Here is a 17,821-nt window from a genome sequence, read left to right on the forward strand (position 1 = left end):
CGGCGCGTCCAGCCAGGGACGGACATGTCCGGCGGCAACAGAGGTTGGATCTAGGGTTTCGGGAGGAAGGGGAAGGAGAAATTTTGGGGGGCCTTTAAATAGGCATAGAGGGAGCTAGGAGAGTCCAAAAGAGGTGCGGTTTTTGGCCACGTGATCGTGATCGAACACTCTAGATGATGGAGAGGGTTTAGGTGGGTTTTGGGCCAACTTGGAGGGGTGTTGGGCTGCAACAGACACGAGGCCTTTTCGGTCCCTCGGTTGACCGTTGGAGTATCAAACGAAGTCCAAATGATACGAAACTTGACAGGCGGTCTACCGGTAGTAAACCAAGACCGCATGGCATGTCTCGGTCCGATCCGGAAATGTTTAATCCCCACACATGAAAGAAAGGTAGAAATGACCACCGGAGGAGAACGAAGCGCCGGAATGCAAAACGGACAACGGGGAAAATGCTCGAATGCATGAGGTGAACACGTATGCAAATGCAATGCACATGATGACATGATATGAGATGCATGACAATGATAACAACACACGGAGACAAAAACCCGAACCCGAGAAAATAAAATAACTTAACGCCGGAAACGGCAAGAGTTGGAATACATATTGGGTAAGTTACATCCGGGGTGTTACAGCGCCTCAACTACACACCCTTGAAGAATAACCGCTTCCTCCTCGAGTTCGAGCGGGAGGGGGACCTTCGGTTCATCCTCAACAATGGCTCCTGGACGCACAAGGGCGACGCCTTCCTCATGGTAGCTGTGGACGGGAGCGCACGGCCGGGAGACGTGGAGGTTGCCCACATGCCAATGTGGGCTCGCATCTATGATGCCCCACCGATCATGCTTTTTGAATCGGTGGCTCGTGAACTCGACGCTGAGCTCGGCGAGGTGCTGGAAGTGGACGCAGACAGTGAGGGCAGGATATGGGGTAATTACATGTGAGTTCGTGTTAATCATCATGTCGATGAACCTATCCGTAGCAAGTTGGAGTCATATGATAGTGCTGAGGGGAAGTGGTATGAGCTGAATGTAAAGTATGAAAGGCTTCCTAGGTTCTGTAGCTCATGTGGTCATCTAGGTCACAGCCAGCGCGATTGTAAGCTGCCCAAGGATCTCCAAGAGATGAGATACTCGGCAGCAATGCGCGCATCCCCATTTAAGAGGAGTAGCAGTGGGGTGGAGTCATTGTACCAGAGGTGAGCAGTGCCCGTCGCTTCCTCCTCTTCGACTCAGAGGCCAAAGGAGCACCAGCTGAGGCCACCAAAAGGTCACTGGTGGTAAGGCCTGGAATGGTTCCTGAGGAGGTGTTGGCAGACCCTCTAGTACAGGAAGCCATTGCGGCTGTAAGCGCTCTCCGCCTGGATGCGGGAAGAAATGGGGGCCCTGCCGAAGCACTGATATCGGAGGATGCAATAACAGCGAATATCATTCAGGCTGGAGCAATGTCTGATGGAGACAAAACCCCACGGGGCCAACCTTCAGACATCACACCGGTGGGAAATGCAACAAGGGGTGAGTCTCATGGCCCGGAATTCCCTCCTGGCTTTGAACCCCTTCACCGAGATGGCTTTCCCCTGGCCAAGGTAGCGGTGTAGGGTGATGCTACATGGACGCACAACGCTGCTGCGGCTGATACTGTCGTGGATGAGAAACAGTCAAAAGTGGGGGGATCACTGCTGAAGTTGTTCGGAGCAAGACCCTGAACCAAGCAGAAGATGGCAGCCCTGAGAAGAACAAATCTAAACCAAAAGAAGGGGACCTGGCCACGAAGCTGTTGACTGGGGCGTCGCAGTTGACGGTGCGAGGGACTAAAACATTGACAGACAATATGGGCATCTCTGGTGGGAAACTTGCAGGAAAAGATTTGGGAAGCAAACGCAAAAAGGCGATCAACAAGGGCTGTGGGGGAGGCTTAACTACTGCAGGCTCAATCCTAGGCAAGAGAGATGCTACTGAAGAGAAGGGGACTGGGAACGCTGATGCTCCAGAGAAGGGTTCTGGTCCTGAACAGAGTAAAAAGAAGAAAGGGGGTACTGAACCAAAGGAGGATAATGACAATGGTAAGAAAGGCGGACAGGAAGCAACCGAGCCAGGGGCTCTAGGTCAACTGGTGGGTGCAACGGACAGCACCCACCAGGAGCCATGACGATTATCAGCTGGAACTGCCGGGGCCTTGGGCAACCCCGGACAGTTCAGGAGCTTGTGTGCTTGGTGCGCACATACCGCCCGTCTTTGGTGTTTGTCTCGGAAACTAGGAAAAGCGAGGACTATGTTAATAAGTTGCGTAGGAGACTAGGTCTCAAGCATTGCATCTCCCATGTGGGTAAAGGCAAAGGTGCAGGTATCGCTCTCTTCTATGATGAGCATGTTGAAATAAAAAGACTCGATGTTGGCCCGCGTTATATTGATGTGTTGATCCGTCTTAATCCCCATGGCCATCAATGGCGGGGCACCTTTGTCTATGGGGAACCTAAAGCATGTGAGAGCCACCACATGTGGGAGCTACTAAGGAGAATTAGGTCCATGTCAAGCGAACCGTGGCTCATGATAGGAGACTTTAATGAGACGGCTTGGCAGCATGAACACATTTCCAAAACCAAAAGAAGTGAAAGAAATATGGAAAACTTCAGAGAATGCCTAGCTGATTGTGGATTACTGGATCTGGGGTTCAAAGGTCCAAAGTGGACCTATGACAATAAGCAAAGCGGGGAGGTCAATGTGAAAGCAAGAATTGACCGGGGGGTTGCGGACAAAGATTGGAGCTCTCTTTTTCCACAGGCATCAGTTAAGCACGTCTGTTCCTCAAGATCCGACCACCTGCCCCTCCTCCTCAGATTTGGACCAAGAATGGAATGGAGGCCTATCAATAAAATCTTCCATTATGAGTATATGTGGGAGAGGTTGGACTCCCTTTCAGAGGCAATTGTGGACTCGTGGAAAGATAAGTCTGAAGCTGTAAAGCTATTGGACATATCAGCTAAATTACAGAACTTGCAGCGTACCCTTAATGTTTGGGCAAAGAAGAACCACGGATCAATCATCAAACAGACCACAGGCCTGAGGAAGCAACTAGAAGCCCTATGGAGGCGACAACCGTCTCCTGAGAGAGATAAAGAAATTAAAAAGGTCACATCGAACCTGGATGAGGTCCTCCATCGGGAAGAGATGATGTGGAGACAGCGTTCTAGAGCTCTTTGGCTGCGAGAGGGGGACAGAAACACAAAGTATTTCCAACGGAAAGCTTCTGGAGACGCAAAAAGAATACTATCAGTAAGCTAAAAAATGAGTGCGACACCTGGGTGGAGGAAAGAAGCAAACTCCAGGAAATGACATCAAATTTCTTCAAAGCTCTTTACTCTAAGGAGGAGGGGGTGGAACCTAAGGTGATTGTGGACTGCATGAGCGAGAGAGTCACTAGTGTGATGAACACGTCTCTGACCAAGGAATTCACCGAGAAGGAAATTAGCGATGCACTCTTCCAAGTTGGCCCGCTGAAAGCACCCGGTCCTGATGGGTTTCCTGCAAGGTTTTTCAAAAGGAATTGGAGTACGGTGAAGCAAGATGTGGTGTTGGCGGTGCTAGAATTCTTCAAGAACGGGGTTATGCCAGAAGGAATAAATGACACAGTCATTGTGCTTATCCCGAAAAATAAGAATCCAGAGCACTTGAGAGACTTCCGACCTATTAGCCTATGCAACGTGATATATAAGGTCATATCCAAATGTATGGTAAACCGTCTAAGGCCTTTTCTGGACAAGCTAATTTCAGAGACGCGGAGTGCCTTCATTCCAGGTCGGTTGATCACAGATAATGCTACAATTGCCTTCGAATGTTTCTACAAAATTCAGCATACTAGACAGCCTGCTAGCACACATTGTGCCTTCAAGTTGGACTTGGCAAAAGCGTATGACAGGGTTGACTGGGTCTTCTTGGAGGAGGCCCTCCTGAAATGGGGCTTTGACCATAAATGGGTAGACTGGGTGATGTGTTGCATAAAGTCAGTCAGATATACCGTAAAATTTAACGGTGAGCTTTTGGAACCATTCATTCCATCAAGAGGGCTCCGTCATGGGGATCCCTTAAGCCCCTACCTCTTTCTCTTTGTAGCTGAGGGCCTGTCATGCTTGCTGGATAGAGAAATTCGTCAGGGGAGGATCACACCACTTAAAATAGCCAGAGGCAGCCCTGGGATCTCGAACCTATTATTTGCCGACGACAGCCTGCTCTTTTTTAAGGCATGCATAGAGGAGGTTGAATGCATTATGAAGACGCTTGACAAATTTCAGAAGGGCTCGGGTCAACTGTTAAGCAACAACAAATGCTCAATCCTTTTTAGCGATATTTGCCCAGAGTCTACGCAACTTGCTGTTAAAGAGACCCTCCAGCTCTCAACTGCCACCTTTGAGAGTAAGTATTTGGGCCTCCCAACCCCGGAAGGACGCATGAAGGATTCGTCCTTCCAACCGATCATGGAAAGGTTTATTAAGAGATGCTCGGATTGGTCTGAAAGATTCATGTCTTTTGCTGCTAAAGAAGCTTTAGTAAAATCAGTCCTGCAAGCTCTCCCCACGTATTGCATGGGCGTGTTTAAGATGTCCCAGGGATTCTGTGATAAGTATGAGAAACTGATCCGGGAGTTTTGGTGGGGAGAGGAAAATGGACACCGGAAAGTGCACTGGATGTCATGGGATCGAATGGTCAAACCGAAGAGAGGGGGCGGCATAGGCTTCAAGGATATGAATCTCTTTAACCAAGCCTTGCTGGCTAGGCAGGCTTGGAGACTGCTGCAAAGACCAGAGTCTCTATGTGCACGAGTCTTGAAGGCCAAGTACTACCCTCACGGTGAGCTGATTGACACTGTCTTTGCTTCAGAAGCCTCTCCGGTCTGGTGCGGGATCGAGCATGGACTGCAACTCCTAAAAGCAGGGCTGGTCTGGAGGATTGGAAACGGAGAGAAGGTTCAGATCAAAAGAGACAATTGGATCCCAAGGGAGGAGGGGCTCCAGCCTGCTAATTTCATCCGGCGATCTAGGTTGAGATGGGTGAACCAATTGATGTTGGCCGACGGCAGTGGATGGAACTCAGACCTGATATATCAATTATTTTATCCGTTTGATGCAGAGGCTATCTGTAACATCAAGCTCCCTAGGTCGCATACTGAAGATTGGCGGCTTTGAGAAATCCGGTTCCTTCACAGGCAGGAGTGCATATAGATTGGCGGCTTCACTCCAAAACCAAGCGAACCACCCAACTTCTACCTCAACAAATGGTGCAGATGATCGCAACATGTGGGATTCGATATGGAAAGCAAAAGTGCCAGAAAAAGTTAAAATCCTCGGATGGAGAGTTGCAACTAACACTCTAGCTACGAGGAAGAATAAATGGAGACGGACGCTGGAGTTGGATAGCAGGTGTACCATATGTGGTAGAGAAGAAGAAGATGAATACCATGCAGTTGTAGCCTGCACAAAAAGCAAGGCACTGAGGGATAAAATGAGAGATGTCTGGGCTCTTCCTAGCGAGTTGCAGTTCAAATACACGGGGACAGATTTGTTACAGAACCTACTTATCCCTTGCAGTGCCGAGATGAGAGCAAAAATCCTCCTCCTCCTGTGGCGTTGCTGGTTCCTCCGAGATGACTGTATCCACAACACAGGGAAGGAGCAAATTACCCGTTCAGCGCTCTTCTTGAAACAATACGAGGAGGAAATCAGTTGCACTAGTGCAGTGGATAAGGAGCTTCCAAATATGAACAAAAGCAGGTGGTAGCAGTAACGACTTTGGTCGGGCGAACCCCCTCGGATCCCCAGTCAGTTACAGCCAGTATGAGAATAGAGAACATTGGGAAAGCCACTTCTAGTCAGTGGTGCCCCCTAGTTGATGGCACCATTAAACTGAATACAGATGCGGCGTTCCTGGCTAACAGCGGCGTGTCCCATGCGGGTGCGATCACGCGTAACCACAGGGGAGAGGTCCTCTTCTCACTGTCCAAGCAGATCGCCAACTGTGCCACGGTGGAGGAAGCCGAGGCGATAGCCCTACATGCTGGACTGAATGCCCTCTCGAATCTGTACAGGAGGCCAATCACTGCTGAAATAGACTGCACCTTCCTTTCAAATGAGCTGCGCCCGGGTGCAAGCAACTCTCTGCTTGGTTCCACGCGATCGTCGACATTAAGATGGAACTGGCGAAATTCAGTGCTGCCCAGGTTAATTATACGAGCAGGAGCCAAAACAACATGGCCCACCTCCTAGCCGCTCGAGCTAGAACCCAGGACGACGTACAGATAGTGGCGGGCGTCTCAGATGATTTGGATGCAGCTTTAGCTGCCGACCCTGTGTTGGCTCAGGAGTAATTTTGTGTACTCCTGTTTTCCTCAAAAAATAAATAAATAGTTTTTCTAAGTTTTTTTGAGGGATAATAGTTTTTCTAGGTGTTCGAAGACAAAGCAACAAAGGCCGAAGGAGAACGGCCGATGGGATGGGTTCCTCGGCCCGTTAGTTCTGGCCCTACGGGCCGAGCAGATTACACCGAACGCATCCAACGGCACGAATCGTCCGGGCGCCCCTGTAAGCAATCTGCCCTAACGGGAGCCCCTCTATATTAATCACAGCCTTTCTTCCCCACGCCGCCACCTCCCATCTCAGCAAACAGGTTCTTCTTCTCTCATCTTCATCCTGCAGATTCTCGATCTGTCTTGCTTCGGAACCTCTTTTCCGTTCGTTCTTCGGGATTTCTTCTCCCATCTGGGTTTGAGCACGGTGGGGATCGATATTCAGTCTCGTTCGTCGTAACTGGCATCTTCTTGTTCCTTTCTTCTGGATTAGATTAGAAGTACCTTTCTCCCAACTACATTCTTCTCCTGATTTGTTCTTGTATTTTTAGTTTGTTTTCGGTGGCCAAGGATTAAAATAAATTATAGACAAGCATATGCCCGAATTTTCTTCATGTGGAACGATCTAATCTTCTCTATGAGGCCGGCCAGGGATCTTGCTTGTTTCTTGATCTGCAGTTTTATTTGATGCATTTCGTGGTTCCGATGATGATTACTGTGAACCTTTCTCAATGAAATCGCTAATGATTATGTAACCTACTGCCTTCCTTCTGAGGCACCACGAATCCTTGATTCCTTGTGTCTTTGTATGTATTTTTTTGGTTGTCTCTTGAATTATTGGTTTGCCAAGGTCGGATGATGATCACAAGTGCATAGTTCATATGATCAAATCGTGATTACTTGAACAAAAATAGTCTTTTGCTCCTATCTGACGACCGTGCAACCTTCCCTTTCTCAGGAGAATCAAACAATTTGTGTGTTATTTTGCTTGCTATGTTTTGCAGCCTCGTGTCTGAATTTGTTGTAGAGGATGTACCATATTATTTGTTTGACATGTTATTCTTATTGTTGTTGCTGTTTGGCCTATGATTAAACTAAGCTAATAGACAAGCATATGTCTCAATTATCTTCATGTGGAAAGCATAATTAGCAATGAGGTCGAAATCTGATAGTTTTTTACTAGTATAACTTGTCTGAGGTAGGCTGATTATCACAAGTGCATAGTCAGAGATGACCAAACCGTGATTACATCAACAAAGTAGTCTTGCGCTTGTAGCTGACGAACATTAGCTTTCCTGTTTAATTTCAGTTCAAATTTCATACGAGAAACCATACCTACTCAGTAAAGCTATTTCGATTTGAGGAATAATTTTGGAGAATGTTTTATTTACTTAAATTTGGAGCAGTGACTAAACAATCACTCAATATCTTTCTGGTTTGATTAATCGCTCTGTTCTTACCTAGCTTTGTATAATATGTTCAGAACTGTAATGTAAATGCCAGTGAACGTTGGAAAGCCATTCTTCACTTATTGGGGTGACACATCTCAAAGAAAAAGAGAATTCTTGGAATAATAGAGAAATGACAGAATTACGAGTAATAAATGGAATTTCATATTTTTGGGGATCTTTGATTAGGCGGCACTTGCATAGTTAGCTGTTTTTGAATTGGTAGACCATCTACAATAGATACTTTGATGTTTGCAATGATTCTTCAAAACAGTTTGAGGATGAAGATTTCATATTTGTCGCCCCAGTCTTAGGATCGATCTCTGCTGATTGACATACTTCTGAAGCAGATGAAAATTTTGAACAGTTGGTTCGGTTTTCTTTTCTGCTTATTTTTCTTGGGTGATGGCAGTGACGATTTGCAAAATTCAAGCTCAACAGACCAAAACACAGGTTTTCTCTCAGGAGTTGATTTGTATGCCGATTATCCCGCTGAACTGAGCCATCTAACACTTTTCAAACTGCTGTTCATTGTTCTAATCTCTGGATCATTTACTCCATGTTTCTTTTTGTGTTTATTTTGTTTGCCTGTATATGAGGACGTAGTTGCAATGAGGATAACAAGCTCCCTCTTCTGAAAGCATTGACGACATCGCTGGCAGAATCGAACCAATTAAATATTGCCACCACTGAGCAACTCTGTATCTTCGTACAATCTTTGTTGCTTCTTACATCTACAAGATCTGTTTGGATCGTGAGGAAGTATTGATGCATAATCCAACACTTGATCCGAGGGCAGCTTGAGCAGCCCATATGATGTCATCTTTGCAACAGAATCCATCAGAGTTCAGTGTTATTTTTCTGAAACCTTGAAACAATCTTAGGACACCTTCTGACATCAGTGCTTAATTTTCTGTGAATGAGAAGCCATTTATATTCTGATGATACATCTTGTTTTCATCATTTTTTACCATTTTGTCTTCTAAGTTAGATCTATAATGGAATTGAAGCCCATGATGATTAGCTTTATGTTGGAATTACCGTCAGATGCCCAATGATGATATTTTTGCGGCTTTCTGAGGCATAAAACCAATTGCTTCAGGTCTTCTGTAGTTTTTGCGTTGTTAATTTCGTTCATCTTAAATCATCCCTGTGAAGATTCTCAGACCATAGGAAGTGCCGTATGACACTGTAAACAACAGCTGCTTCTCTCCACTGCAAATGTCCTCCTTCGAGCATAGCCTTTGTGGTTTGGTCTGGGCTGGAATCTCCATTTGCAGCTGGTTTGGTTCAGCTGTGTGCGTGATTTTAAACGGGTCTCTGAGGGATTCTCTTTAATCTTGTTAGCATTTTATTTCGCCGGTCCAGAGTGCCTGTTATTGTGATGAAGTTTTCGTTACGAGTAGTTAATCAGTTGTGATCAATATGATTTTATTTTTTGGGTATGTGTTATGGCAATGATGATAAATTAAAGGCTTGTTTCTCAAAACATTCGCAGTTGCCGCCTAAGAGCTTTCGCCCTGCCAGGCTTGAGAGCTAATGCTGCTAATTCCTTCCTTGGATGTCTGAGCCTTATGAAATCCCCAATTTATCTTTATTTCTATTTTACTTTGTTGACTTCATTTCTTGATCTATTTATTCCGCCTTCTCTTCTTTGATGCTTTAATCTTGTTAAATGTTGTTGTGTTTGTTGGTTTCACTCGAGGAGCACTGTCCCATGTCCGCCCACTGTTCTCTCGTAGGATCTGAGTTTACAACGCTCCCAAGAGGTATTTTGATTTCATTGGATTCTTAATTTTGCTTTCTGTTTGTTTCCCATAACTTTCTTTTTGTTTTGGTTTGTTAGTGGCCGAGGATTAAACCAAATTATAGACAAGCATATGTCTGAATTTTATTCATGTGGAACGATCTAATCTTCTCTATGAGGCCAGTTATCTTGCTCGTTTCTTGATCTTCAGATTTATTTGATGCATTCCGTGGTTGCGTGGTGCCGATGACGATTAGTGTGAACCTTTCTCAATGAAATCACTAATGATTACATAACCTACTGCCTTCCTTCTGAGGCACCACGATTCCTGGATCCCTCATGTCCTTTTCTGTCAGTTTTCTTGTCTGTCTCTGGATCTATTGGTTTGCCAAGGTCGGATGATGATCAGGAGTTCATAGTTCATATGATCAAATCGTGATTACTTAACAAAAATAGTCTTTCGCTCCTATCTGACGACCTTACAACCTTACCTTTCTCAGGAGAAAAACAATTTGTGTGTTATTTTCCTTGTTATGTTTTGCAACCTCATGTCTGAATTTGTTGTAGACGACGGTGAAGATTGATGTTTGCCTTGCCGGCCATCCTGCTATATCAGCACCCATATTCCGAGTACCATATTATTTGTTTGACACAATGGACAAGCATATGTCTCAATTCTCGTCATGTGGAAAGCATAAGTAGCAATGAGGTCAAAATCTGATTGTTTTTGTACTAGTATAACTTGTCTGAAATAGGCTGATTATCACAAGTGCATAGTCACAGATGACCAAACTGTGATTACATCAACAAAGTAGTCTTGAGCATGTAGCTGACGAACTTTAGTTTTCCTGTTCAATTTCAGTTAATATTTCATACGAGAAACCGTACCTACTCAGTAAAGCTATTTCGATTTGAGTAATAATTTTGGAGAATGTTTTATTTACTTGAATTTGGAGCAGTGACTAAACAATCACTCAATATCTTTCGTATAATATTTTCAGAACTGTAATGTTAATGCCAGTGGACGCTGGAAACCCATTCTACAATACATTAGGCAGAACCTCTCATATAGTAGTTGTTCATGAACTTATTGGAATGACACATCTCAAGGAAAAGAGACTTTGTTGGAATAATAGAGTAATAAATGGAATTTTGTAGTAATAAATGGAATTTCATATTTTTGAGATTTTTGATCAGGCGGCACTAACATAGTTAGCTGATTTTGAATTGGTAAACCATTTACAATAGATACTCTGATCTTTGCAATGATTCTCCAAACCAGTTTGAGAATGATGATGTCATATTTGTCGCCCCAGTCTTAGATCCGCCTAGGCGGATCTTTGCTGATTGACATACTTCTGAATCTGACTCAGCAGATGAAAATTTTGAACAGTTGGTTCGATTTTCTTTTCTATTTATTTTTCTTGGGTGATGGCAGTGATGATTTGCAAAATTCAAGCTCAACAGACCAAATCACAGGTTTTCTCCCAGGAGTTGATTTGTATGCGGATTATCCCGCTGAACCGAGCCATCTGACACTTGAGTTTTTAAAACTGCCGTTCATTGTTCTCATCTCCAAATGCTTCACTTCCATGCTTCTTTTCCTGTTTATTTATTTTTGCTTGTATTGGAGGACGAAGTTGCCATGAGGATAACAAGCTCCCTCTTCTGAAAGCATTGATGACATTGCTGGCAGAATCGAACCAATTAAATATTGCCACCACTGAGCAACTCTGTCTCTTAGTACAATCTTTGTTGCATCTTTTTACTTCTACAAGATCTGTTTGGATCATGGGGAAGTATTGATGCATGATCGGACACTTGATCCGAGGGCAGTTTCAGCTGCCCATATGATGTCATCTTTGCAACTGAATCCATCAGAGTTCAGTGTTTACTTTTTCTGAAACATAGAAACAATCTTAGGACACCTTCTGACACAGTGCTTAATTTTCTGTGAATAAGAAGTCATTTATATTCTGATGGTACATCTTATTTTCATAATTTTTTACAATCTTGTCTTCTAAGTTAGATCTGTAATGCAATTGAAGCTCTTGATGATTAGCTTTATGTTGGAATTACCGTCAGATACCCAATGATGATATTTTTGCGGCTTTCTGAGGCATAAAACCAATCGCTTCAGGTCTTCTATAGTTTTTGCATTGTTAATTTCGTTCATCTTGAATCATCCCTGTGAAGATTCTCAGACCATAGGAAGTGCCGTATGACACTGTAAACAACAGCTGCTTCTCTCCACTGCAAATGTCCTCCTTCGGGTATAGCCTTTGTGGTTTGGTCTGGGCTGGAATCTCCATTTGCAGCTGGTTTGGTTCAGCTGTGTGCGTGATTTTAAGCGGGTCTCCGAGGGATTCTCTTTAATCTTGTTAGCATCATATTTGGCCGGTCCAGAGTGCCTGTTATTGTGATGAATTTTTTGTTACGAGTAGTAAATCAGTTGTGATCACTATGATTTGATTATTTGGGTATGTGTTATGGCAATGATATAAATTAAAGGCTTGTTTCTCAAAACATTCGCAGTTGCCGCCTAAGAGCTTTCGCCCTGCCAGGCTTGAGAGCTAGTGCTGCTAATTCCTTCCTTGGATGTCTGAGCCTTATGAAATCCCTAATTTATTTTATTTCTATGTACTTTGTTGACTTCATTTCTTGATCTAATTATTTTGCATTCTTTTCTTTGATGGTTTAATCTTATTAAATGCTGTTCTGTTTGTTGGTTTCACTCGGAGCACTGTCCCATGTCCGCCCACCGTTCTCTTGTTGGATCCGAGTTTACAACGCTCCCAAGGGGTATTTTGGTTTCATTGGATTCTTATTATTGTTGCTTTTTGTTTATTTCACTTATCTTTTTTTTGTTTTGGTTTGTCAGTGGCCGAGGATTAAACCAAATTATAGACAAGCATATGTCTGAATTTTCTTATGTGGAATGATCTAATCTTCTCTATGATGCTAATGATCTTGCTCGTTTCTTAATCTGCAGTTTTATTTGATATGTTCTTGGTTGCATGATGCCGATGATGATTAGTGTGAACCTTTCTCAATGAAATCACTAATGATTACATAACCTACTGCCTTCCTTCTGAGGCACCATGATTCCTAGATTCCTTGTCTTTTTCTGTCATTTTTTTGGTTGTCTCCTGAATTATTGGTTTGCCAAGGTCGAATGATTGTCACAAGTGCATAGTTCATATGATCAAATTGTGATCACTTGAACAAAAAAAAGTCTCTCGCTCCTATCGGACGACTTTCAAGCTCATCCTTTTTCAGGGGAATCAAACAATTTAGTCGTTTGTCTGTTTTTTATTGTATTTTACATTTTATGCTAATAAGTAATAAAATGTAGATGTCTGAATTCCATCGAGGACGGTGAAGATTGATATTTGGTCTCGTTCGTCGTAACTGGCATTTATTTGCCTTGCCGACCATCCTGCTATATCACCACCCATATTCTGAGTCCTCTTAGTACATACTCAAGCATATAATTGGTTTGATATGTTATTATTTTGCTGTTTGGCCTATAAATAAACTAAACAAATAGGCAAGCATATGTCTCAATTCTCTTCATGTAATTAGCAATGAGGTCAAAATCTGATTGTTTTTTTACTATTAGTATTTAGGTAGGTTGATTATGACAAGTGCATATCAGATGACCAAAAAGTGATTGCATTAACAAAGCAGTCCTTCGCTAACTTTAGCTTACCTGTTTAATTTCAGTTACAAGTGCATATGATAAACCATATCCTACTCAATAATTTTGGAGAATGTTTTATTTAGTTTAATTTGGAGCAGTGATGAGACAGTTCACTCAATATGATCTTTCAGGTGTGATTATCAATTGCTAAGTTCTTAAGGGCTCCGTATAGTATGCGCAGAACTGTAATGTTAATGCCATTGAACACTGGAAAGCCATTCTACTGCACATTACACAGAACCTCTCACATAGTAGTTCATGAAATTATTGTGATTACACAAGTCAAGAAAAAGAGTAGTGTTAGTATAATGGAGAAATAACAGAAGAGTAATAAATGGAAATTCATATTTCTGGGGTTATCTTTTATTAGACGGCACTGTCGGTTGACCATCTGCAGTACAGTACGTACTTCGATCTTTGCTATGATTCTCCAAACCAGTTTGAGGGTGATGATTTCATATTTGTCGCCCCAGTCTTAGGATCCGCTTTGGTGGAACTGTGCTGATTGACATACCACTGAATCTGACTCGGCATATGAATTTTTGAACAATTGGTTTGATTTTCTTTTCTACTTATTTTCCTTGGGTGATGGCAGTGACGATTTGGAAATATTCAAGCTTAACAGACCAAATCATAGGTTTTCTCTCAGGAGTTGATTTGTATGCCAATTATCCCACTGAACCGAACCATCTCACACTTGAGTTTTTTAAACTGCCGGTCATTGTTCTTATATCTGGATTCTTCACTTCCATGCATCTTTTCGTGTTTTTTTTTCTTGTATTGGAGGACGTAGTTGCGATGAGGATAACAAGCTCCCTCTTCTGAAAGCATTGACGACATCGCTGGCAGAATCGAACCAATTAAATATTGCCACCACTGAGCAACTCTGTATCTTCGTACAATCTTTCTTGCTTCTTCTTACTTCTACAATATCTGTTTGGATCGTGAGGAAGTATTGATGCATAATCTAACACTTGATCCGAGGGCAGCTTGAGCAGCCCATATGATGTCATCTTTGCAACAGAATCCATCATAGTTCAGTGTTATTTTTCTGAAACCTTGAAACAATCTTAGGACACCTTCTGACATCAGTGCTTAATTTTCTGTGAATGAGAAGCCATTTATATTCTGATGATACATCTTGTTTTCATCATTTTTTACCATTTTGTCTTCTAAGTTAGATCTATAATGGAATTGAAGCCCATGATGATTAGCTTTATGTTGGAATTACCGTCAGATGCCCAATGATGATATTTTTGCGGCTTTCTGAGGCATAAAACCAATTGCTTCAGGTCTTCTGTAGTTTTTGCATTGTTAATTTCGTTCATCTTAAATCATCCCTGTGAAGATTCTCAGACCATAGGAAGTGCCGTATGACACTGTAAACAACAGCTGCTTCTCTCCACTGCAAATGTCCTCCTTCGAGCATAGCCTTTGTGGTTTGGTCTGGGCTGGAATCTCCATTTGCAGCTGGTTTGGTTCAGCTGTGTGCGTGATTTTAAACGGGTCTCTGAGGGATTCTCTTTAATCTTGTTAGCATTTTATTTCGCCGGTCCAGAGTGCCTGTTATTGTGATGAAGTTTTCGTTACGAGTAGTTAATCAGTTGTGATCAATATGATTTTATTTTTTGGGTATGTGTTATGGCAATGATGATAAATTAAAGGCTTGTTTCTCAAAACATTCGCAGCTGCCGCCTAAGAGCTTTCGCCCTGCCAGGCTTGAGAGTTAATGCTGCTAATTCCTTCCTTGGATGTCTGAGCCTTATGAAATCCCCAATTTATTTTTATTTTTATTTTACTTTGTTGACTTCATTTCTTTATCTATTTATTCCGCCTTCTCTTCTTTGATGCTTTAATCTTGTTAAATGTTGTTGTGTTTTGTTGGTTTATCTGGGGAGCACTGTCCCATATCCGCCCACCGTTCTCTAGTTGGATCCGAGTTTACAACGCTCCTAAGAGGTATTCTGGTGGCCTTTCCAGCACAAATCCGTCTAGATGGATCTTTGTTTCGCTCGCCCCCAAATTCCAGTTTAATCTCTACTGTTTTATACTCTTTTTTTTTCATGTATTATAGTTCTAGTTATTGTGGGATTGATTATTTAGCAATTTGAACCTTTCTTGGTGTGGTGATTATAAAACATTCCTCGTGCTGATGGGAAATCCCTGTGAACGACAACTATACACCCATAGAATCTGAGCACCAACAAACAATATGTCCTTTGGTTTCATTTGATTCTTAATTTTGTTTTCTGTTTATTTCCCCTGACTTTCTTTTCGTTTGGACTTGAGACTAAATGTTTATCTGTATCTGTTGAACTTTAAGATATGAAGCTTGTTTGACTTGAGGTGTGGTAAATTCTCTATTCGTATTGCTGGTGGTTGCAGTTTGCAGTGATTATGGAACATTAACCACTAGTCACCAGTTCAGATATAAACTCTGTAGTGGAGCCCCTGAAGTCCAGCCATCTCTTGCTAGTTTGCGGGCCACCGTATTACAAGACCTTGGACAGTAGTCCCGAACTATCCAGCTCTTTAGCATTGCTCAGTTGCAAAGCATCGGGTTCGAATCAGGCACTCCTCCATGAAATGTAATTTAGACTGTTGAAATAGAGACGGTTTCAATAGGGTTCGCTTAATTTCTTTTTTAAATGTAGCCTTCGCTTCTAAAAGATTTTGTAATTGCTGGTCAATAGTGAATCATTGTGAAGCATGTTTAGTGATGGACACTGATGATCAATGCTTATAAATATGTGGAGAAATGTTGTACAATATCTCTTCGTCAACCATGATTTATCATTTGACAATTTTTTTGATCCGCCACAATTTAAGTATTAGTATCGAGAGATCGACAGCAACATTGTCACTGAAATTGGTGGTGTGATGTGGTTGACGAAAAGAGATTGTACAACATCTCCACCAACTGGGTCATGGTTCATGTTTTTTCTCATGCCATTCGTATTTAATGTGGCTCTTTTCCGTGCTCCAAGGTCTTTTGTCTAATTCAGGCCAAAACCCGGCCGATCTGTGTGGGTTTAGCCCTGGACAGGGTTGGATCCTGGTCTGGGCCAAATCCCTCCCAAACCTCGTGGAAATCACCGGGAAATGACCCACGTGACCCATTCAGTGGAAGCAAACCCTCTCGCGAAACGTTACACAACCTCTCTCTTGCCCCAACCTTGTCTCCCTCTCTCCGTTCAGCGACGATGCACTTCCTCCTTCCCCTTATTCTCCCTTTTTGAATTGCTGCACAGCATTTAGGGGAAGTGGCACGATCTTGGCGGTGACCCAGACAACCATGGAGCCTGGCCGGAACCCTAGCTGTACTTCGACCAATCACCCCCGCCACCTCACGCCGGAGAAGAGGAGGTAGACGACAAAGACCTCTTCAGGGCGGTCTCTCTTTCTCTCTACTTTGTGCTTCTCACCTGTCTACTCTCTGTTCTCTCTATTTGTAGCAAAGGATTAACCAAATGCATAATAATTGACATGGATTGCATAGTGACATGTATTGCATAGTGACATGTATTTGTTCCTCGAGGGGATTTGGTGCATGGTGGGGGATCACCCAATCCTCTAAAGGATTAAATACTCTTGAACCGAACAAGGCCTAAAGCAGTTTGCCGTTGGCGGTGTGACGTGTGTGATGAAAGTTTTATGGTCAATTTTGCATGGTGGGGTCATCTGGTTAACTGGTGGAGTTGTTGTATCTGTCTCGGGGATGGTTTTGCATGAGTTTTTTAGGCCGGGGAACTAGTTTTGCATGTGTTTGTTTAGACCAGCAGACTGCATGTCTGTGTGATGGGCATGTTGTGTGATTGGTGCTCGTTGATTTCTTTGGGGTGTATTTATCCGTTGTTCTTTTACTGTCCTGGTTTGTAGTTGCCATTGTTAAATTAGTACCCATGCCTCACTGATTTACATTGACAAGCTTCTTAGAAAGATGCACACTATGTCACCAACACTATGTGCCCCAAGCCCACCCAAATCTGCATGCGAAGGATGCGCCTATAGCCGTGTTCAAGTCTTCACTTCCCTATCTCCATTCATGACTGTCGGGGGTTTGGTGCGACATATGCCAAAGGATGGCTTATCATGGTGGGAGCGACTAGAACATCGCCGGTGCCTGGAAGTGGGATGAGGCGTAGACACGAACGCCGGTGCACTTTACCCAGGTTCAGGGCTCTCCTAGGAGATAACACCCCTAGTCCTGCTCTGCGGGGTCTCCGCATGATCACTAAGGCACTAGTGGTACAATGGTGCTCCTTGAGCTGTTTGCTAGAGGTGGAAGAAGGCAGGCACGCTCTCTCCTCTAGGTGTGAGTCTAGTTCTAACAGGTTTGAACCCTTTGCATGGGTGCCCTAGGGGGTTTATATAGGCCTACACCTCCCAGGGGTACATTGGTAATCTGCCGGGTGTAAGACCCGGCTGTCAGTGTCTTCGGCCGCCGGCTTCTCCGCCGACTGCTGGGGCCCGCCGCATGGTGGGCCCCGCTGACTGGTCTGGTACGGAGCCGACAGGCCGCTCTCGCCGCTCGCGGGTCTTGCCGGCTGCTGATCATTGTAGCCGTGATGCTAATGACGCAGGCTT

At 43.6% G+C, this 17,821-nt stretch overlaps 29 non-coding genes and 1 pseudogene across 29 annotated transcripts; all 30 read left to right on the forward strand.

Moving 5' to 3' along the window:
- Positions 1-7,182: 7,182 nt before the first annotated feature.
- Positions 7,183-7,276, forward strand: LOC123072584 (small nucleolar RNA snR60/Z15/Z230/Z193/J17). The gene has a single exon (XR_006435264.1). It is a non-coding gene; the product is annotated as a small nucleolar RNA snR60/Z15/Z230/Z193/J17 (small nucleolar RNA).
- A 785-nt stretch (positions 7,277-8,061) lies between these two features.
- On the forward strand, positions 8,062-8,132 carry LOC123073497 (uncharacterized; annotated as a pseudogene).
- Positions 8,133-8,188: 56 nt separating this feature from the next.
- On the forward strand, positions 8,189-8,291 carry LOC123072955 (small nucleolar RNA Z107/R87). The gene has a single exon (XR_006435498.1). It is a non-coding gene; the product is annotated as a small nucleolar RNA Z107/R87 (small nucleolar RNA).
- Positions 8,292-8,385: 94 nt separating this feature from the next.
- Positions 8,386-8,481, forward strand: LOC123072217 (small nucleolar RNA R30/Z108). Its single transcript, XR_006434921.1, has one exon. It is a non-coding gene; the product is annotated as a small nucleolar RNA R30/Z108 (small nucleolar RNA).
- A 51-nt stretch (positions 8,482-8,532) lies between these two features.
- LOC123073533 (small nucleolar RNA snoR31) lies at positions 8,533-8,625 on the forward strand. The gene has a single exon (XR_006435683.1). It is a non-coding gene; the product is annotated as a small nucleolar RNA snoR31 (small nucleolar RNA).
- Positions 8,626-8,633: 8 nt separating this feature from the next.
- On the forward strand, positions 8,634-8,733 carry LOC123072911 (small nucleolar RNA snoR31/Z110/Z27). The gene has a single exon (XR_006435482.1). It is a non-coding gene; the product is annotated as a small nucleolar RNA snoR31/Z110/Z27 (small nucleolar RNA).
- A 58-nt stretch (positions 8,734-8,791) lies between these two features.
- LOC123073088 (small nucleolar RNA snoR77Y) lies at positions 8,792-8,872 on the forward strand. Its single transcript, XR_006435588.1, has one exon. It is a non-coding gene; the product is annotated as a small nucleolar RNA snoR77Y (small nucleolar RNA).
- A 58-nt stretch (positions 8,873-8,930) lies between these two features.
- LOC123072818 (small nucleolar RNA Z112) lies at positions 8,931-9,113 on the forward strand. The gene has a single exon (XR_006435431.1). It is a non-coding gene; the product is annotated as a small nucleolar RNA Z112 (small nucleolar RNA).
- A 123-nt stretch (positions 9,114-9,236) lies between these two features.
- Positions 9,237-9,357, forward strand: LOC123072123 (small nucleolar RNA SNORD14). The gene has a single exon (XR_006434839.1). It is a non-coding gene; the product is annotated as a small nucleolar RNA SNORD14 (small nucleolar RNA).
- Positions 9,358-9,772: 415 nt separating this feature from the next.
- Positions 9,773-9,850, forward strand: LOC123073154 (small nucleolar RNA U83). The gene has a single exon (XR_006435611.1). It is a non-coding gene; the product is annotated as a small nucleolar RNA U83 (small nucleolar RNA).
- A 70-nt stretch (positions 9,851-9,920) lies between these two features.
- Positions 9,921-10,013, forward strand: LOC123072580 (small nucleolar RNA snR60/Z15/Z230/Z193/J17). Its single transcript, XR_006435262.1, has one exon. It is a non-coding gene; the product is annotated as a small nucleolar RNA snR60/Z15/Z230/Z193/J17 (small nucleolar RNA).
- Positions 10,014-10,816: 803 nt separating this feature from the next.
- LOC123073409 (small nucleolar RNA U31b) lies at positions 10,817-10,902 on the forward strand. The gene has a single exon (XR_006435668.1). It is a non-coding gene; the product is annotated as a small nucleolar RNA U31b (small nucleolar RNA).
- A 59-nt stretch (positions 10,903-10,961) lies between these two features.
- LOC123072977 (small nucleolar RNA Z107/R87) lies at positions 10,962-11,064 on the forward strand. Its single transcript, XR_006435515.1, has one exon. It is a non-coding gene; the product is annotated as a small nucleolar RNA Z107/R87 (small nucleolar RNA).
- Positions 11,065-11,166: 102 nt separating this feature from the next.
- Positions 11,167-11,262, forward strand: LOC123072223 (small nucleolar RNA R30/Z108). Its single transcript, XR_006434922.1, has one exon. It is a non-coding gene; the product is annotated as a small nucleolar RNA R30/Z108 (small nucleolar RNA).
- A 54-nt stretch (positions 11,263-11,316) lies between these two features.
- On the forward strand, positions 11,317-11,409 carry LOC123073573 (small nucleolar RNA snoR31). The gene has a single exon (XR_006435693.1). It is a non-coding gene; the product is annotated as a small nucleolar RNA snoR31 (small nucleolar RNA).
- Positions 11,410-11,576: 167 nt separating this feature from the next.
- On the forward strand, positions 11,577-11,657 carry LOC123073110 (small nucleolar RNA snoR77Y). The gene has a single exon (XR_006435590.1). It is a non-coding gene; the product is annotated as a small nucleolar RNA snoR77Y (small nucleolar RNA).
- Positions 11,658-11,715: 58 nt separating this feature from the next.
- LOC123072831 (small nucleolar RNA Z112) lies at positions 11,716-11,898 on the forward strand. Its single transcript, XR_006435440.1, has one exon. It is a non-coding gene; the product is annotated as a small nucleolar RNA Z112 (small nucleolar RNA).
- A 123-nt stretch (positions 11,899-12,021) lies between these two features.
- Positions 12,022-12,141, forward strand: LOC123072131 (small nucleolar RNA SNORD14). Its single transcript, XR_006434850.1, has one exon. It is a non-coding gene; the product is annotated as a small nucleolar RNA SNORD14 (small nucleolar RNA).
- A 411-nt stretch (positions 12,142-12,552) lies between these two features.
- On the forward strand, positions 12,553-12,630 carry LOC123073143 (small nucleolar RNA U83). The gene has a single exon (XR_006435601.1). It is a non-coding gene; the product is annotated as a small nucleolar RNA U83 (small nucleolar RNA).
- Positions 12,631-12,697: 67 nt separating this feature from the next.
- LOC123072594 (small nucleolar RNA snR60/Z15/Z230/Z193/J17) lies at positions 12,698-12,792 on the forward strand. Its single transcript, XR_006435274.1, has one exon. It is a non-coding gene; the product is annotated as a small nucleolar RNA snR60/Z15/Z230/Z193/J17 (small nucleolar RNA).
- A 112-nt stretch (positions 12,793-12,904) lies between these two features.
- Positions 12,905-13,000, forward strand: LOC123072800 (small nucleolar RNA Z43). The gene has a single exon (XR_006435425.1). It is a non-coding gene; the product is annotated as a small nucleolar RNA Z43 (small nucleolar RNA).
- A 676-nt stretch (positions 13,001-13,676) lies between these two features.
- On the forward strand, positions 13,677-13,763 carry LOC123073387 (small nucleolar RNA U31b). Its single transcript, XR_006435666.1, has one exon. It is a non-coding gene; the product is annotated as a small nucleolar RNA U31b (small nucleolar RNA).
- A 58-nt stretch (positions 13,764-13,821) lies between these two features.
- LOC123072988 (small nucleolar RNA Z107/R87) lies at positions 13,822-13,925 on the forward strand. Its single transcript, XR_006435521.1, has one exon. It is a non-coding gene; the product is annotated as a small nucleolar RNA Z107/R87 (small nucleolar RNA).
- A 97-nt stretch (positions 13,926-14,022) lies between these two features.
- On the forward strand, positions 14,023-14,118 carry LOC123072204 (small nucleolar RNA R30/Z108). The gene has a single exon (XR_006434915.1). It is a non-coding gene; the product is annotated as a small nucleolar RNA R30/Z108 (small nucleolar RNA).
- Positions 14,119-14,172: 54 nt separating this feature from the next.
- Positions 14,173-14,265, forward strand: LOC123073541 (small nucleolar RNA snoR31). Its single transcript, XR_006435684.1, has one exon. It is a non-coding gene; the product is annotated as a small nucleolar RNA snoR31 (small nucleolar RNA).
- Positions 14,266-14,273: 8 nt separating this feature from the next.
- On the forward strand, positions 14,274-14,373 carry LOC123072917 (small nucleolar RNA snoR31/Z110/Z27). The gene has a single exon (XR_006435483.1). It is a non-coding gene; the product is annotated as a small nucleolar RNA snoR31/Z110/Z27 (small nucleolar RNA).
- A 58-nt stretch (positions 14,374-14,431) lies between these two features.
- On the forward strand, positions 14,432-14,512 carry LOC123073099 (small nucleolar RNA snoR77Y). The gene has a single exon (XR_006435589.1). It is a non-coding gene; the product is annotated as a small nucleolar RNA snoR77Y (small nucleolar RNA).
- A 58-nt stretch (positions 14,513-14,570) lies between these two features.
- Positions 14,571-14,753, forward strand: LOC123072825 (small nucleolar RNA Z112). The gene has a single exon (XR_006435434.1). It is a non-coding gene; the product is annotated as a small nucleolar RNA Z112 (small nucleolar RNA).
- Positions 14,754-14,876: 123 nt separating this feature from the next.
- LOC123072137 (small nucleolar RNA SNORD14) lies at positions 14,877-14,997 on the forward strand. Its single transcript, XR_006434852.1, has one exon. It is a non-coding gene; the product is annotated as a small nucleolar RNA SNORD14 (small nucleolar RNA).
- A 354-nt stretch (positions 14,998-15,351) lies between these two features.
- Positions 15,352-15,437, forward strand: LOC123073376 (small nucleolar RNA snoR8a). Its single transcript, XR_006435665.1, has one exon. It is a non-coding gene; the product is annotated as a small nucleolar RNA snoR8a (small nucleolar RNA).
- The last annotated feature ends 2,384 nt before the right edge of the window (positions 15,438-17,821 follow it).

Source organism: Triticum aestivum, chromosome 1A (assembly GCF_018294505.1).
Source record: "Triticum aestivum cultivar Chinese Spring chromosome 1A, IWGSC CS RefSeq v2.1, whole genome shotgun sequence".
Classification (NCBI taxonomy): domain Eukaryota; kingdom Viridiplantae; phylum Streptophyta; class Magnoliopsida; order Poales; family Poaceae; genus Triticum; species Triticum aestivum.